This window comes from Cebus imitator, unplaced genomic scaffold (assembly GCF_001604975.1).
Source record: "Cebus imitator isolate Cc_AM_T3 unplaced genomic scaffold, Cebus_imitator-1.0 Scaffold64, whole genome shotgun sequence".
NCBI classification, from domain to species: domain Eukaryota; kingdom Metazoa; phylum Chordata; class Mammalia; order Primates; family Cebidae; genus Cebus; species Cebus imitator.
Window position 1 is genome coordinate 3,724,986 of NW_016107379.1, and position 19,048 is coordinate 3,744,033.

Below are 19,048 nucleotides of genomic sequence, written 5' to 3' on the forward strand. Positions count from 1 at the left end.
GTGCAGTGGTTCAATTGCAGCTCACTGCAGCCTCAACTTCCTGGGCTCAAGTGATCCTCCTACTTCAGCCTTCTGAGTAGCTGGGACTACAGGCATGTGCCATCATAATTTTTGTACTTTTTGTGAGATAGAGTTTCATTATGTTGGCCAGGCTGGTCTCGAACTCCTGACCTCAAGTAATCCACTTGCCTTGGCCTCCCTTAGTGGTGGGATTACAGGTGTGAGCCACTGAGCCTGGTGTGATGTTTTTAAGTCTGTGAAATTAACAATATCCCTGAGCTTATTTGTTGACATATTTTATTCTTTTTCATATTGAAAATGAAGGCCCACACTGAACTGATAACAGGTAGCAGAGGACGCTAGAACTAGAAGCTTCAGACCATAAGTCCTGTAATCTTTGCAGTATACGACATTGCTGATGAGTGAGTAGTTATCAAGTAGATTTCAAGGGATAAGACATTGTTTCTCACCTGACAGAAATATCACTGCAGGAAGCAGCAGCAGCAGACAAATAGTAGTTTGTATCATTATCAGACTCACCAATGCAGGGCCAGCTATTGTATCTTATTTTTCCTTTTATTTCCAGCCCATGGCGTGGCGTCTGACACATAGTAGGTCTATGTTAGGAGTTTGGGCTGAAAACTGGTTTTCCATTTAGTAGCTACATGACACCGGGCCGGTGAATTGGCCTCTGTAAGCCCCAGTTACTCATTTGTGAAATGAGCCTAAACACGGCCGAAGGACAAGAAGCCCTTCTGTCCTAGCCCACTTGCTAATATGGTGCAGCTGAAGAAGGGCTTGAGTGGTAGAGTGGCAGGTCCAGCCAGCATGTCCCCCTGCCTATCCATCCCCTGCACATGAAGCTGCACAGAAGAGTTCCCTACAGGGGCATGAAATTGACCAGGAGCCTGACTACAGAACTTGGGGCAGGGATGCCTTGCAGTCAGAATGAGGAGGACCCAGGCTGTCTTGCTAGGGCAGGGTGACCAAAGCAAAAGGAGACAGGGATAAGATATGTCTGCATGAAGTGGCGACTGAGTCTTGGGAATCAAAGAAAGAGGGAATGAATTGTGTCAGCCACAAAACCAGCATGAGAGGAGATGGATCAAGGAGGGCTGGCTGACGATTCCTACCAAACCCAGGGCAGTAGAAGCAACAGCTTAGCTGGGAGACAGATACTCGGAATGACAAGGGATGCTGGGTGTTGTGTGTTATTCCGAGTTACGTTCAAGGTGCTGTGGCTATGGGAATATGACAGAGGGAGTAAGCAGCTCCAAAGAGATGACGATGTGTGCTGGGCTTTAAAGAAGCTCGTACTGTGGAAAAGTGGAAGGCAGTCATTCAGAGGAGAAGGAACATGTTCAGACTCCAAGAGAGGTCAAGAGCATGAAACATATGGCAGACAGTGAGAAGCCCAGATGTCCAGAAGGTCAGATACAAGTGAGAGAAAGGCAGGACAAGAGGCGGTGCAGGGATGTGGAGGCTGGCCTGCAGAGTGCATGTGTCTTTTTTGGTAGAATGATTTTGGGCACATACCCAGTAATGGGATTGCTGGGTTGAATGGCAGTTCTAAATTATCTGAAAATCTCTAAACTACTTTCCACAGTGGCTGAACTATCTTATTTTTGAGATGGAGTCTCACTCTGTCGCCCAGGCTGGACAGAGTGCAATCTCAGCTCACTGCAATCTCCGCCTCCCGGGTTCAAGTGATTCTCCTGCTTCAGCCTCCTGAGTAGCTGGGATTACAGGTGCCCGCCACCACGCCCAGCTAATTTTTGTATTTTTAGTAGAGACAGGGTTTCACCAGGTTGGCCAGGCTGGTCTTGAACTCCTGTTCTGTTGGTGATCCACCCCCCTCAGCCTCCCAAAGTGCTGGGATTACAGGCGTGAGTCACCACGCCTGGCCTGGACTAATTTATATTCTCACCAACAGAGCAGCATGAGCGTTCTTTTTTCTTTGCAGCCTTGCCAGCATCTGTTATTTATTTATTTTTTTTAAATAATATTGTCTTTTTAATAGCATATTGTCTTTTTAATAATAGCCATACTGACTGGTGGGAGATGGTATCTCATTGTGGTTTAGTGAGATGGTGATTAGTGATGATGAGCATTTTTTTCATATGATTGTTGGCTGCATGTATGTCTTCTTATGAGAAGTGCCTGTTCATGTCCTTTGCCCCTTTTTTTAATGTGGTTATTTGTAGAATAGTCATTGAAATATATCGGGGGGCCAAGGTGGGTGGATCGCTTGAGCCCAGGAGTTCCAGACCAGCCTGGGCAATGTAGGGAGACCTTGTCTCTACAAAATAAAAAATTATCAGCCTAGGCAACATGGTGAAAACTTTGTTGTGCCATGTATTTGTAGACTAGTCCAGTAAAGCTCAGAAAAATATTTTTCAATGCATAATGTAAAACAAATAGGATCACAAAAGAAACCAATTATATTGAAATACAGTTATTAAAAGAGAAAATTTGTAACAGGTGGTCTAAGCAACATGTTAAACTCTATAGGTAGGTCTAATAACTTGTAATTTGAAAATAATGATGAGTGTATATAGTTTATGATATCTGCAGCAACTACAAAGTATTACAAAAATAACTATGATATTGGTTGGTTGAGTAAGTCACGGGTTCTGCCTAACACTATAATACTTGGTTCATTGCCTAAATTCTTTGTTTTGGTTTTGTTTTTTAAAGGCTAGTCGGCTAGGTGTGGTGGCTCATGTCTGTAATCCCAGCACTTTGGGAGGCTGAAGTGGGCAGATCATGTGAGGCCAAGAGTTTGAGACCAACCTGGCCAATGAGGTGAAACCCCGTCTCTACTAAAAATACAAAAAATTAGCTGGGTGTGGTGGCGCACACCTGTAATCCTAGCTACCTGGGAGGCTGAGGCAGGAGAATTGCTTGAACCTGGGAGGCGAAGGTTGCAGCGAGTCAAGGTTGCCTGGGTGACAGAGTAAGACTCCGTCTAAAAAAAAAAACAAGAAGAAATAAAGGCTTGTCACCGGAAGCAGTGGAGCGGAGAAGAAACAAATAATCTGTAACTAGTCGTGATCAATTAGTTGTAAACACTCGGTCCAGGCTGTTGCCTAAATTCTCTCTCTCTCTTTTTTTTTTTTTGGAGACGGAGTTTTGCTTTTGTTGCCGTGGCGGGAGTGTAGTGGTGCCATCTCGGCCCACCTCGACCTCTGCCTCGCGGGTCCGAGCCATTCTCCTGCCTTGGCCTCCAGAGTAGCTGGGATTACAGGCGTGCGCCACCATGCAGAGCTAATTTTTTTTTTTTGTAGAGACAAAGCTTCATCATGTTGTCCAGGCTGGTCTCGAACTCCTGATCTCAGATGATCCGTCCCTGCCTTGGCCTCTCAAAGTGCTAGGATTACAGGTGTGAGACACCGTGCCTGGCCGTAAATTCTTAATTGAAACAAATTTTAAATTTCAGTTAGAGGTTAGTGAAAATAAAGATGTAACTTTTTCCTCCAAGTTGATGGATCCTTTGAATTCTGTGGTCCTTAGGCCCTAGAGAATTAAGGAGGTATTATTCAATACCTATGCCAGATCAGGCAGAAATTCTTACTAATTAGGGAAAAATGCCTCTTTTCCTCTCCTGATTTCCATGAGGAGGGATTGCCTTCCCCTCGACGCAGCTGGCTTCCATCCTTGCTTGTGTTCTTAACTATAAATAAGGTTAAGATGGGTGCCTCTGTTAGGATTCGTCTGCAAGGGGAAGAGACCTAACATGACAGTGGATTAAACGAGGTAAAGTTTATGCCCCACTCACCGAACGTGAAGGTACACAGTGCAGGGTGGGATAGCAATTCCTCCTCGTGGCGTCGATCTGTCTGCACTGTCCAGGATGCCTGTCAATCTAGGTGCTCCACCTCCAGTCAAGGGTTGGTCCAATGACCTACTTTAGGCCAATCAGATGCTATCTTTGAAATTGGCATCTGGAGTGAAGTGTCCATAAGGACTGAACATGGACTGAACTCGTTGCCTTTGTGGAAGGCATCTTGAAGAGAGAACCTGTTCATATTTCCTGCTACCCAGATCCTCAGAGTTGCCATTTCTATCCTACCTGAAGGCTGATTCTACGCTTTTTAAACTTTCTCTTTCTGTCCCTTCCTCCCTCCCTCCCTCCCTCTCTCTCTTTTTTAAAACAGGGTCTCCCTCTGTTGCACAGGCTGGAGTGCAGTGGTGCTTTGAAGAGAGAACGTGTTCATAATTTCCTGCTACCCAAATCCTCAAAGCTGCCGTTTCTATCCTTCCTGAAGCCTGATCCTTTCCTTTCCTTCCTCCTCTTTTTTCTTTCTTTTTCTCTCCTTCCTTCCTTCCTTCCTTCTTTCCCTCCCTCCCTCCCTCTCTCTTTCTCACTCTGGTGGGGACAGATATAGATCCAGAACTTCGTCGTCTGCCTCTGTACCAAGTAGAGGAGAGGATGTGCTAGGATGAGCTGGATACCAGTGATCCTGAGCCCTCTAACGATATGGTTTGGCTCTGTGTCCCTGCCCAAATCTCATGTTGAGTTGTAATCCCCAGTGTCGGAGGGAGGGCCTGGTGGGAGGTCATTGGAACATGGGGGTGGATTTCCCCTGGGAGCTGCTCTCATGAGACCTGGTTGTTTAAAAGTGTGTAGCACCTCCCTCACTCTTCCTCTTGGTCTGGCCGTGTAAGACGTGCCTGCTTCCCCTCTGCCTTTCACCATGATTGTAAGTTTCCTAAGACCTTCCCAGTCTTGCTTCCTGTACAGCCTGCAGAGCCATGAGCCAATGCAACCTCTTTATAAATTACTCACTCTCAGGTATTTCTTTATAGCAATGCAGGAACAGACAAACATACTGACGGCTTTTCTACCAACCCAGGAGGGCTGGCATGTGAGACTGTTTTCTGTATCTTCCATTGTTTATCAAGACATGGATTGTGTCTTGATAAATGGTTGCACTTATTTTATAGTAATTCTCTGCATTGACATAATTTTGACATTCTCATTTGTTTATTCATTCAATAAATATTTATTGGGTGCCTACATACATATTTATTGACTGTTGGTCATTTTTGTTGGTGCTAAGTACATAGTGATACAAAGTATAGTTCCTCCCTCATGGAGATAGATAATGTGAAGGGACAAAAATAAACAATTAAATAGAAATATGTAATTACAGAGCATGCCAAGTGCTCAAAAGGACAATTGTTGGCTCTGAATAGAATGCGACGTGTGATGGGCTTTTACTACCAAAGGAGAGACAAGAGGGAAGAACTTTTCTTCGTAAAGAAAGTTCACAAAGCTTATTATGATGGTAGGAGCCTTGTATTTTACCCAAGAGGCCTTTTCCTTCCATTTTCATGAGCTCACCTTAAAACGTAATTCAAAGAATCTGTAAGATGTAAGGTATTTTGGTTTTGACTTTATGTGTTGTAGGTTATATCTGGAAACTGAAGGCAAGCTTTGAGGAGACTTCTTGGCCCAGCTGATGGACGTTAAACCTGGTTGAGAGACAGGGACATGAACTTGTGACCTTAAGTTGTCAATAGGAAAAACAACTTAAAAATAATGTAAAGTTCTGTTTGCCCTTGAGGATGGGGAAGGTAATCAGGTTAATGTAATGAATGCATAATAGGGGTTTGTTGATCTCAGCTGTCCTAGAGTATTTTTATTTGACTAAATTTCCTGAACCTGTTGCTGGTTGATTTGTTATCCTGTAAGAAATGACCAGACAACATCTTTCACATTTATTCAGTGTTTTGGTGATTTGACCATTCACTGAAGACCATTATGTGGATGATACTCTGAAGGCTACATTGTAACTACCAGAGTGCAATTTGAAATAATCTAGAATGGAAGGATTTTGCATCCTAACAGAAGCTATGATTCTCTACATAGAGCATGAGCGGCCTTTGAAAGAATGCCTTTGGCGCCATCTTGTGGCCAACATTATGAATGCATTGAATTCAATTCATCCTCAGCTTACCAGGAGACTGTGTTTACAAAGTTCATGAGGGCCTTGGGACTGTTGGACTTGAATACATATAGAACCAATGTCATAAAGGGAGGTTACATTACCCTACAGTGGCAAAGACATGGTATATCAGTCAGGTCTTTTTCAGCTTCAGGTGACAGAAACCTATTTCAAACTGGCTCCGGCAAGAAGGGCGGTTTCTCACAGAAGGAATTGCTGTAGGAACCAGGGCCTTTGGTTTTATTCCATCTTGCTGCAAGGAAGATTGTTATCAGAAATCCAGATTTTGAATAATTTTCCACATTATGACTCAGCTAGCTACTATCAGAAGCATCTCAAGGAAGGACTCTGCCTGACTGGGTCTCATGCCAAACCTTGTATCAAGCGTGTGTTCTGCGGAATGGGACCTGGTGAACAGCCAGCTCGGGTTGGGTGATCATCTTCCGTGATTGCGGGGTGGAGAAGAAGGGACAGAATATGTTACCTTAGGAGGGGAGTGGGAAGGATTGCTGGACAAATGAGCAAACTAAAGGGAGCAACCCTAGCCTACTACATTCTGCTATTCAGACACCAGAACACACCTGTACTCTTCTCCCCAGGCGTTCAATTTCCAAAGTGCCCAAATGCTGTCACTTTCCTGAGTATGACACAGCACAAACTCATCTTCTCCCCAAGGGGAATGAAAGATACATCGAGTTGATGTGTTCAACAACACGTCTAGGATTTCTGGATGATGTGTGTTCCTCTTAGGTTCAGATGTAGTGTATACGCTAGGTCCAATAATCTATTTCCCTTAAGAAAAAAACTTGACCACAAAGCCAGTCATTTCAATTAATCTGTTTCAGATTCACTTAACATACCTTTTAAGATTTCCAAAAGAGACAAATCCTGTGTCTTATTTTATTGAGTCTAACACTTGAAAGCTATTTATTCATTTAATTCAGTATTTTGGGTAAGTGTTTATATGAGCCCCTAATATTTGCCAGGTTTCATTTTAGGTGCTAGGAATATGTCCCTCATTTACCTGAACTTAAAGACATGAGCAAATAACTAAGCAGTGAGGGGCTGTAATTGCAGTATAAATTGCACATATGTTCTATCTGTACCATTTCTACAGAATTGCATATATTTCACAAGTGGTATTTATGAAAAAATGGAAACCACAGAAACAAGGGAATCTCATTGACACAGAGAATAAATAGAGCCTCAAAGAGTTAGAGTTATTACTAGGATCAATTTTAAGTTGGAAGATACTTGGCAACGGTTTGTCAAAAATGATGGAAACATTTTCTTCCTTTTTCTGGTTTATGTGGCCTTTTGTTCTAGCAAATTTTGGTTTGTGCACGTGAGGGCCAATTACTTGTGAAGCAGAATATTTGAATCAATTTGCTTTCTTCATTAATTGACTGTCCTACTGGCAAATCTAATTTCAAGCACATTGAATGACATCATAAGACAAACATCTGGCTTAATGATTAGGCGGACGGCTGGTTAGTGCTTCAGAGCATGCGTTTTGGCATAAGAGTCACCAAGGTTTACTTAGTCCTGGCTTCATCTTTATTAGCTGTGTGACCTTCAGCAAGACTCTTAGCCTTTCTTAGTTTCCTCATTTAAGTAGTGAGATAATACTAGTACTCAACTCGTAAGGTCATTGTGAGTGTTAAAAATATGTCACAGGATTAGCATATAGTAATGGCTATATAAAGGTTGAAAGAATAATTAGAAAAAAGCAAAGGCTTTCTTAAGGGCCTGTTAAAAGTAGGTTCTACCTGGCTAAAATCCATTTATTAGTGCCATTGAGACTTGATTATTGTTTATATGATTGATTATTGTTTGTTCATATAACTGATTACTGCTCTTTTAATCGGGAACCGGTGTCACTCGAAAGAGTGTTGAGAGTATGGAAATTTAAAAAGGTGTTGTTTTTACTTATGTTGAATGGTGGTATGAGGGAGTCACTGGACTAGCAAAACTCTTACAGTTTTGACATGGGTTGGAGTGTGTGGCGGTGGGAACTTTTCTCCCCATTGCTGAAGTTTTATTCGTTGCGGAGGGAGCTCCACTAGTCTAGGATTTCTGGATGATGCGTGTTCCTCTTAGGTTCAGACATAGTGTCCACTCTAGGTCCCTTACTTGGCCTTTTTATGCCCCGGCCTTTCTCCTTTCTGGAGGATAAGTCACTGTGTGACTGGTGAATGTGGAAGGAATAACTGTGACCAAATGGCTCAACCTCTTCCCTTTTTCTCTTGGGAGGAGCCTGTCTTCTGCAAGTTTGCATTCCACTCTGATCCTCCTTGTCGTAAGTGTACCGGGCAGGCCCTATTTTTCAGAGGCTTGCCCCAATCCAGTGCTACTTGGGATTCAGAAAATAAGCATTGTCCCAGTGCAGTGGCTCACACCTGTAATCCCAGCACTTCGGGAAGCTGAGGCAGATGGATTGCTTGAGCTCAGAAGTTTGAGACCAGCCTGGGCAAAATGATGAAACCCTGTCTCTATGAAAAATACAAAAATTAGCCAGTCTTATAACCTGGTCTCAAATAAATAAATAAAAATTAAAAAAGACAAGCAGTTTAATTCTTGAGTGTGATGTGATCCACTTGCCTGGAGACGTGGCCACATTCTTCAATATTAACACTGCGATATCCACTCTCCTGCCTTATTATTTGGTCAGATTCCTGGATTGCCTCACAACATTTGTGGGAAAGATGCGATGAGGATGTCATTTCTAAGCCTGTTGAAATCCTAATAGCCCTGTTAACACACAAATTGTGAACATTCTGCTGGGGACTTTCTAAGAGCCTGAGTGGAATACACTTCAGAATTATCTAGGCTGGGGGCGATGGCTGAAACCTGTAATCCCAGCACTTTGGGAGGCCGAGGAGGGTGGATCACCTGAGATCAGGAGTTCGAGACCAGCCTGACCAACAAGGTGAAAACCCATCTCTACTAAAAATACAAAAAATTAGCCAGGTATGGTGGCAGGTGACTGTAGTGCCAGCTACTCAGGAGGCTGACACAGGAGAACTGCTTGACCACAAGGCAGAGGTTGCAGTGAGCTGAGATCACGCCACTGCACTCCAGCCTGGGCGATGGAAAGAGACTCTGTCTCAAAAAAAAAAAATTATCTATTGAAGGGCAAGGGAGCTGGGGTGTCTATCCAGCAACTCCTGTCCCTCACTGGCTAAGGGTTGCTTAATTCCCTGGTACTTTTAGCTTGCCCATTTTGTGGCTAGCGGAAGTCCTCAGTCAGAGAAATGCAGGTGTTCCATGCGGGAAACCAAGAGTAAGGTGAGAACAATCTACTGAAGCTCCAAATGACCCTCAGTGTGTCCTGGGGAATGGATGGGACACCCACAGTGCCTGCGATAAGGTTGTCTCTAAATTCCCGTTGCCTATGCTAGTGGCCTTGCTCTGTGATTCCACAGCTGTTTCCTTAGTTAAATCCACCATTGGATGGGTTTATTCTTTCACCTCAGCTGTAAGCTCTATGCGGGCAGAGACCAGATCCATGTTGTTCACTGTGGTGTTCCCAACCCTAGGTGATCAGTAAGTATTTGTTAAATGCAACCAGGTGCAGAGGCTCACACCTCTAATCCCAGCACTTTGGGAGGCCAAGGCAGGAGAATCACTTGAGATCAGAAGTTCAAGATCAGCCTCACCAACATGGCAAAATCCTGTCTCTACAAAAAAAAAAAAAAAAAATTAGCTGGGCATGGTGGCACATGCCTGTAATCTGAGCTATTCAGGAGGCTGAGGTGGAAGAATCGCTTGAACCCAGGAGGCAGATGTTGCAGTGAGCCAAGATCATGCCACTGCACACCATCCTGGGGAACAGAGTGAGACTCCATCTCAAAAAGAAATTTGTTGAATGAATGCTGTGGTCAGGAATGAATTAATGGTCACAGTGGAAAAAAAATCATGTACAATTATTAAAGCTAGTTTTGGTGTTTCATAAGAAAGTACATTTGCTATACGAAGAATAATACTGCTGAACCCATTTAACACAGAGACACGAAGTGCATGGTGTGGACCCACCTGATGTTAGGTTTGAAGGAAACTTGCCTTTTACAACTTTATGGTCCTAGAAAAAGTAGGGAGATCAGATATTTTCCTTTTTTTAACAAAATCTGTTAGCAAGGAATAGTTTTCACAAAGGTAAAGCAGAGTAAGAAGTTTATTCTATTTGAGGTATTTTAAATAGGCTCTGTTTGTGAAGTCACTTGCCAAAGTTTCTCAGGCTATGATGATGTAATGTGACAATATTGCCAGTAGGTGGTGCTGTTTCACATAGCATTAGAAGCTTTATGGATTTGGATTCTGTAGAGTTCACATTATTCTCTAATGAATTAGATTAGTTTCTGAACGATTGATAGGATTTTTAACATCAGACAAACAATAAGGGAGAAAGCGCTAAAATCGGTCACCTCACTCTATAAGCAAAAAAAGGGAGATAAAAATCTGTAATTCATACAACTGCAGCCAATATCGGAATACATAATACAACAGAAAAAATGGCTAATTCCAAATGGATTATATGCTCCAGTGTAGCCTGGATAATCCCAGTTTTGAAAGACTATTCTGGATAGGCACATATGCTGAGAAAAATTCAGATATAATGGATAGTGGATAGTTTTTGTTGAAAGTCAAGAGTTGCTTGGATAGATAGCTTTAAGATGAACTGGGAAGTACTGGCCTTAACTTTGTGAATTACCACATATGAAATACAATGATGCTCACAAATTACTATATTTAAAAACAGCTCACAATGTAATTCTCACACTCTGATATTTATAACTTGACAAACTGCGGAGCTGTCTTAATATTTCAATTGAATCTAATAAACACTTATTGGGGGTCTACTGTGTACCAGGCAGTCTGCCAAGCACTGGGAATCCACAAATTTTAGTAAGACAGAGCCCTCCCTCCAATGTTAGCCTTTAACCAGGGGTTTTTAGGCCTTATGGAGACACTGCTTCTTTTCCATCACAGCCAAAGAACTCGGTCCAGGAGCCGTGGTGCAAGGAGAGAAGTGGTTGCTCCCTACCTCCGTGATCTTCTCTGTAGCAAGGTCTGTGCTTTTCTATTATGCAGACCTTGTTTAGTCTGGAGGCAACCAAGAAGTAAGGACTGCCAACACTCTGATTATTCCTCTTGCATCACACCTTTCGATGCAGAGGGAAGAACTACGGTGATTTTAGATGTTTATCAGAATCTAGTTAATAGATTTTTAAAAATTATCATTCATCATATCTAAATGTCATAATAATATGCTTTTCCAGAATGCCTGAAGAAGGCTCAAAGACACAGTGAAATGTTCAAAATCACATTCTAGGATTAGCTAGAATATTCTAGTCTTCTAGCAGGTTCTAGAATGACAACTATGGGGCCAGGACACTAACATGACTGCCCCTAGATTGACCCCTTCTTCCCCCTCCAGAAACATTCGAGATGACAAAAGTTTTCCCATGCAGCAGCAGAAAGCTATCCAATTACTTTCTGGAGGAGTGAAATCTTTTAGAAGACACGAGCAACAAAGATTTTGAAGTGGGGTCATAGAACAAGGATGTCTTTGGAAAAACATAGTCCTGGTTTGGATCTAACTTACATTTTCAGCCCTGTGATTGTGGGCAATTTGATAAGCCATGGCTTTCTTGCTTAAAGGCAGGAATTATCATTCCCAGATCTTAAGATTGTTGCAAAGTTTGAAATGGGATAAACTAGGGGGAACCGCCTATAATAATTCCTGGCATGGTGGGCATTCTAGAAAATATTGGGATTCTCCCTTCCTTCTTTGGAGGAGGTATTGGTCATCAGTTATGTGATCATCAAATATTGGTCATGAGTTATGTGATTATCAAAGCACATGTAAGCATGTTTAGTATCCAAGTCATGTCATCAACATAGACCCGTCATCTTCTCCTGGCCTGCTACGAACACCCCTCATTTTGATAGCAATGCCAATACGCTCTTTGATGGTAAAGTCAGTGTATAGCTATGATCATGAGGGCTAATTCTAAAAGCATTCGTAGGCAAATCCAGAGCAGGAAGAGGCTATTTATATTTTTCCTTTGTTTTCTTATAAGAGGTGTTCCAGAGAGCGGGCATTCTGAAAGAAACTGATGAAATGACGCATGATTTTGATGCATTCCAGAGCCTTCCCTTTGTTTACCGTGTGATTCTCAGCCTGTCGGCTCAAGTGAAGTGAGAAACAGTTTCTCTTCATATGCCACGCACAATATGGGAGCATGGCGGCTTTTGCTGCTGATGAAAATATTATGGTCTCAGTTCTCTGTAATCAATTTACTGCTTTATGGACCCAAAGTCCTCCAGAGAATTTAATAAATTCACATAATGTTTCTAAGTGCTGTATTGTGCATTTGGAGTGCTGATTTAGCTGACAAATGTGAAAAATTCGTGTAGCTAGACAACTCCCTAGCGATTAGACACGTGTGGAAGCTAAAGAGAGCACGTTGCTCCAGAGAAGGTCAGCATTAACATACAGCCCAGAAACCTCTCTTGACCGGCCTCATGTCCCTTCAGCTCTGATGGGTAACACCATCTGACCAAACATTTATTTGGGGGGTAGGAGGTTTACTCATTTCCAGTGGAGCTGTACTTTTGATTCTCTAAAAGCCTACTCTGGTCTAGGCAGAGTGAAGAATGACAAAGATAAAGGTGACAGTGTGACATGTGACTAGGATGGCACTACAGATTTAGAGGATGAAATGCTCACTAAATTATGCACATTTGACCCTGAGGGATGTTAGAGGTTTCCAACGGAGCATTTTGTGGGACAGCAGCACAGTCACTTGTTTAAAACCAGTTCCATCTAGGCCAGGCGCCGTGGCTCATGCTTGTAATCCTAGCACTTCAGGAGGCTGACGTGGGAGGATCACGAGGTCAGGAGTTGGAGACCAGCCTGGATAACATGGTGAAACCCTGTCTACTAAAAGTACAAAAATTAGCTGGGTGTGGTGGCAGATGCCTGTAATCCCAGCAACTCAGGAGGCTGAGGCAGGAGGATCGCTTGAACCTGGGAAGCGGAGGTTGCAGTGAGCTGAGATTGCACCACTGTACTCCAGCCTGGGTGACAGAGTTAGGCTCTGTCTCAAAAAAAAAAAAAAAAAATAAAATAAAAAAAAAAATTCCCATCTAAAGTTATATTGACTCTGCACATCTCTATTCCATTCTAATTGCTTTCCAAATGTAAACAGACTTACCAAAAATAATTATTAAACCACTTTATTATTCAAAATAATCTTCTATTTTTACTAATGTACATACGAGCATTCTGCATTGTGATAACCGATCTGTTACATTGTCCTAACATGGACAGCTTCATCTGAAGACTTTAAGTCTTCAGCTTTGTCTAAAGACTTGAAGTCAGCTGAGCCCAGAAGGTCTGGAAAGAGCAGCTCTAGCTGCATTAATGGAGATTCTCTACAGATGCAAATTTCTCCCACAAAAGATGGCTTTGCAGGGGTGTTTCAAAATATGTCAAATAAATACGTTTTGGGGCTGGGCGCAGTGTCTCATGCCTGTAATCCCAGCACTTTGAGAGGCTGAGATGGGCAGATCAGTTCAGGTCAGGAGTTTGAGACCAGCCTGGCCAATGTGGTGAAACCCATTCTCTACTAAAAATACAAAAAATTAGCTGAGCATGGTGACATGTGCCTGTGATCCCAGCTACTTGGGAGACTGAGGCAGGAGAATCACTTGAACCTTGGAGGGAGAGGTTGTAGTGAGCTGAATTCATGCCATTGCACTCCAGTCTGGGTGACAGAATCTGAGACTCCGTCTCTCTCTCTCTCTCTTCTGTGTGTGTGAGTGTGTGTGTGTGTATACATATTTATGTATATATGTGTGTGTATATATATATACACACACACGTATAGGTATATGTGTGTGTATATATATATACACACACACGTATATGTATATATATACGTGTGTGTGTATATGTATCTATATATACATGTATGTGTATATGTATCTATATACATGTATGTGTATATGTATCTATATATATGTAAAATATTTTGATCTTCTTCAGGGTCTGCTGTCATGTGATGATATATACCAGGGTCCAGTTGGAAAATTATTGCACAAGTTATTTTAATTTCTAAAGGCTTTTTAGTGAACTCTTGGCCTGGATGGTACCGTGAAGCACAATGCAGTGATACTATAAACAATACGCTTAATTGTGAAGCTTCCTGCCTCCTGGGAGTTAACAACAGATGATGAGAAATGGAAAGGTTGGAGGTCCGTTTTAAGAGGAGGGTACTTGCTAATGAACTTGCTTTCTAGAAGTTCAACTTTCTCCATGTGGAATGGCAGCCAATGCCAAATCTAACTGTATTATATTCCACCACACATCCCGAGACACTGGAGCTGAGACGCCTGTGCCCGGCAGACAAGATTCCACATTATTACTGAAATGACAAAGCATTGAGGCCAACCCGTTTGTGAGGTTGTGATTTTATTTTTGCCACCATTTTGCTGCTGTCATTCCTGATAAGTATGTCTCCACACTGGTCAGGTCAAATTTGCTGTCAATTGAAATACATAAAATGCATATCTCTGTATGTATACATATTTTTCATTTTCTAAAATGAACATCATAAAAACAGAAACGTGACCTCCAAAGGCAGGATACAGACTCCAAATATTGTACAGCAGCTTCATTCTTTTATTAGATTTTCTGTGTTTTCTTCCCCCCCAGTTCCTGGATAAAATCCATACAAATGAAATACTGGTTCACTCAGTAAATAATAATGAAAAGGTAAATTCATTTTACAGAGAAGCCAGTGCATGTAAGACATCATTTTGAATGACTTTGATTTTCTTGAACTGATCACCAGGCTATTACAGTCTCTCAAAAATAATACCTGGTTTTTAGGTTCTCCAACTGTGCCTACCTCTCCTTAACCCTTTGGCTCTTAAGAAACATTGATTTTTTTTTTTTTTAAACATGTGCAGCAGTATGCTGCTAAAATGACACAGGTACAATTTTTTTTTTGAGATGGAGTCTCACTCCATCGCCAGGCTGGAGTGCAATGGCACGATCTCAGCTAACTGCAACCTCTGCCTCCCAGGTTCTAGTGATTCTTCTGCCTCAGCCTCCCGAGTAGCTGGGACTACAGGTGTGTGCTGCCACGCCTGGGTAATTTTTTTATATTTTTAGTAGAGACGGGGTTTCATCATTGTCCAGGCTGGTCTCAAACTTCTGACCTTGTGTTCCACCCTCCTTGGCTTCCCAAAGTGCTGGGATTACAGGAATGAGCCACCGCCCTCGGCCAACACAGGTACAATTTAGTTCACATTAACTTGGAGTTCTAAAGCTGAAGCACACACTGAGAACCTGGCCTCTTCCTGCCATCATCTGACCCCCTCCTCTTGTATCTTTTGATAGTTGTGATGTAACTATAAAGTTCTTTAAAAGAGCATAGAAAAGAAATATCTTTAGGGATAAAATCTTGTTTTCTTTTTAAGTTTGTTGTGTAGCTTATAATATCTCCAAATCTGCTGTATTAGATTCCATGTTGGGTTTTCGCAAAGGCTAAATGTTTATGTAAGATATTTTTTGTTTTTTTCCTGAGAGGGAGGCTGACTTTTTTTTTTTCTTTCTTTGAGACAGAGTCTCGCTTTGTTGCCAGGCACTAGGCTGGAGTGCAGTGGCTGATCTTGGCTCACTGCAACCTCCGCCTCCTAGGTTCAAGCAATTCTTCTGCCTCAGCAGGATGCTGACTTTTAAGGAGCTATACATATGCCAGAGAGGACCAACTTCCTGGTTTGCCCCAAACTGAGGATGCTCCCTGGACATGAAGCTTTCAGTGCTCAACCTGGGAAAATCCCTGGCAAACCAGGATGAGTGTGTCACTCTAGAAGATGGATTTTCTTTGGACTTTGTTTCTGTCTGAATTAAAGATAAAATTCAACTCAACAACTTTTTTTTTTTTTTGAGGACATAAACGTCCTTTAAGAACAGAAGATCAGAAAAACAAATCTCTTCTCGGAGAGTTTTCTGCTTGGACTAACTGGTGAATCAAGTTCTCCAGACAGCTGCAGGTCAAGGTGACCTCAGCTAAGAGCCACTGGAGCCCTTACTCACGCTGAGAGGATCAAAGGAAGGAACGGCCCCTTCCAAATGAAGTAAGCGGTACGCTGGCATTTCTTTTCAAATTAAAAATAAAATACCCTTTTAGCTGGGCATGGTAGCCGTGCCTGTGGTCTCACCTACTCGGGAGGCTGAGGTGGAAGGATTGCTTGAGCCTGGGAGTCTGAGAATGCAGTGAGCCAAGACTTGGCTACTGCATTCCAGCCTGGACTAAAGAGTGAGATTGTCTCAAAGAAATTAATACAAAAATGCCTAAAGCTCAGTAATGCTATGCAAATAGCTTAGTGTTTCTTTTGTCTCTAAGAAGATAAAAATATGCGAGTGAGCCCTTAGTCAGAAGTCGTTTTTCTATTGCATTCAAGATGAATCTTGGGCTTCATTGAAAGCTTTAGTGTGCTCTATTGAAAACTTTCAAGACGGAAATAAATCGGCATGTTGAATATATTTGTCTTCAGTACCAAGACGTGAGGAAACACGTCTGTAACATGTGAGAATGGTTCCAGGTTCAAGTAGCTTTGAATGCGAGGAAAGAGAACCGTTAGTCTGACTGAACAGGCATCCAACGTGAAGAGAATCCAGAATGGTAGAGTGCATGTCTTTTATTTATTTATTCATTTGATGGTGTCTCGCTCTGTCACCCAGGCTGTGCAGTGGTGCGATCTCAGCTCACTGCAATGTCCGCCTTCCAGGTTCAAGCAATTCTTGTGCCTCAGTCTCCCAAGTAGCTGGGACTACAGGCATGTGTCACCATGCTTGGCTAATTTTTTTGTATATTTAGTAGAGATGGGGTTTCACCATGTTGGCTAGGCTGGTCTTGAACTCCTGGCCTCAGGTGATCTGTTGACCTCGGCCTCCCAAAGTGCTAGGATTACAGGCATGAGCCACTGTATCCAGTCTGTACACGTCTTTAGACAGGTGGCCTTGGGAACCAAACCATGGAGTCCCTTGGTTTAATTTCAGGACAGGCAGGCCCTGGTGTTGTTACTAACAGGAGAGAGAATGGCTCAGTGCAGAACCTCTATCCTGGTTTTTGTCAGAGAGGCGTAAAAAGCTGGCAATGACTAATAAATAGAGATTAAGGGCAGAGTCAGCCTGCCTTGATTGGAATCCTTTTCCCACTACTCTCTAGTTGTGTAATCTGGGAGAGTCTACTTCCTCCCTCTAAAATCCTGTCTTATTATCTGTAATCCAGGGCACAATTCCTACACTATAGTTTAGTCATTGGGATTAAATAAGATAATGCAAAACAATTTAGCATAATTCCTGGTACAGGTGCCTAATACATAGTAGCCACGCATATTATCATTATCAATAATAGGATAGGCATGTCATTCGATTGCTGTGATGGATTAACATGTGTGAGTTCTTTCCTTTGTCAGTTTATGTAATCATCATTCCCCCTGAACTAAAATCATTCTTTTATTGATATGTACTATAATTATAAGAGCCATTTTCTAGTGGATGCATAGATTTAAGGCATAAAATATCTGTTTGATAATCTCTTAGGATTAAAATTTGACCTATGCTAAAAAAGGCTGATACAGGATTCTTCAGAATTTTTCTGATAGGCTTATCATTTTTCTGATAGGCGGCCTGGGTTTTCTCTGGGTTGTAGCTTTTCCTCTCCTCTGTGGGCACAGGTACACCTGTGCCGTCTCTTCTCCTGGGCTGAGAGCCAGGATGGAAAGTGGGAGGGCTGCTCACTGCACGTGGGATGAGAGCCGTGGATGGCTGTCCGAACACGTGAAAGTATGATCAACAATGGGAGCAGCTGAGACAGAATCACCCTTGTCCACAAACCCACACTGCCCGGGAGCAGCTGAGACAGAATCACCCTTGCCCACAAACCCACACTGCCCGGTCTGTTTTGTTCATTCCTCTTCAGCAGCTGTTCCACTGACTTTTCTGCACTAGGTAAAGTCATCCTGGTGTCGGGGATTAATCCTCCTCAAGGGCTCTGGTAGCTATGAGAGCATGAAGCAGATACATCCAAGGTCTGTGCTCAAGGAGAAGAAAGACACATTTGAAGTACCTGCCCTGGGCTACAAAGCAAATTTATGTCATGTCCTCCCTATTAGGAAGCTAGAAATATACACAAGCCAGACAGTAAATGTCCTGAATTCACCCTCATATAGGTGAATTCTGTTGCTAAGACAATTCTTTTGGTTTCAAAGACAACTAACAATTGTTCAGTCTTTTTAAAATTACAACTTCTGACTGGGCTGAGTTTGACTCTTCTCTGTTAGAAGGCAAATATTTATGCTTGCCTCCTTCCAGAAAACAACAGTAAGCAGTTAATAGTAAATCAAGTGTCCTGGACAAGCCATGTGAACATCAGTAGGGTTTGCAGCTGGGGTTCAAGAAGTCTATTTGCATAAGGTGCTGGGAAGCCTCATGAGTGAGAACTCGCCTTAAGTGAGGTAGGAACCAGGCCTCGTGAGCCTAACCCTCAAATGAAGCTCAAGTAAGTTGTTAGGAGGAACGTGCCTTGAACATATTCTGCCCCAAACCCCAGATGGATAAACAAAACAAAACAAAGAGCTAGAAAAAAGCTGACAAGATTTCTATTCCAATAGAATTCACTGTGGACCATCCTACTGGAGGGGAGGCCCAGGAGCTGGGGAAATGCTCAATATGTACAGTTGAGATGTGGGTACGGTTGACATGTGGGTGCAGTTGACATGTGGGTGCAGTTGACATGTGGGTGCAGTTGACATGTGGGTGCAGTTGACATGAGGGTGCAGTTGACATGTGGGTACAGTTGAGTTGTGGTTAGTTTTGAAGAGAGAAGTTTTGACATGTAGCAAACTTGGAGTTCACATCCACAGAAGAAATATCGTAGGTTGGATTCCTTGGGAAGCAGACAGCCACGTCACAGCTCAACTCCTTCTGTCCAATCCTTCCCCAGTAGGCATTAATCCCAAAAGGCTAAGTCTTTGTCCACAAACCCCAAAGTTAATGCTTTTGGGATTAACACCTA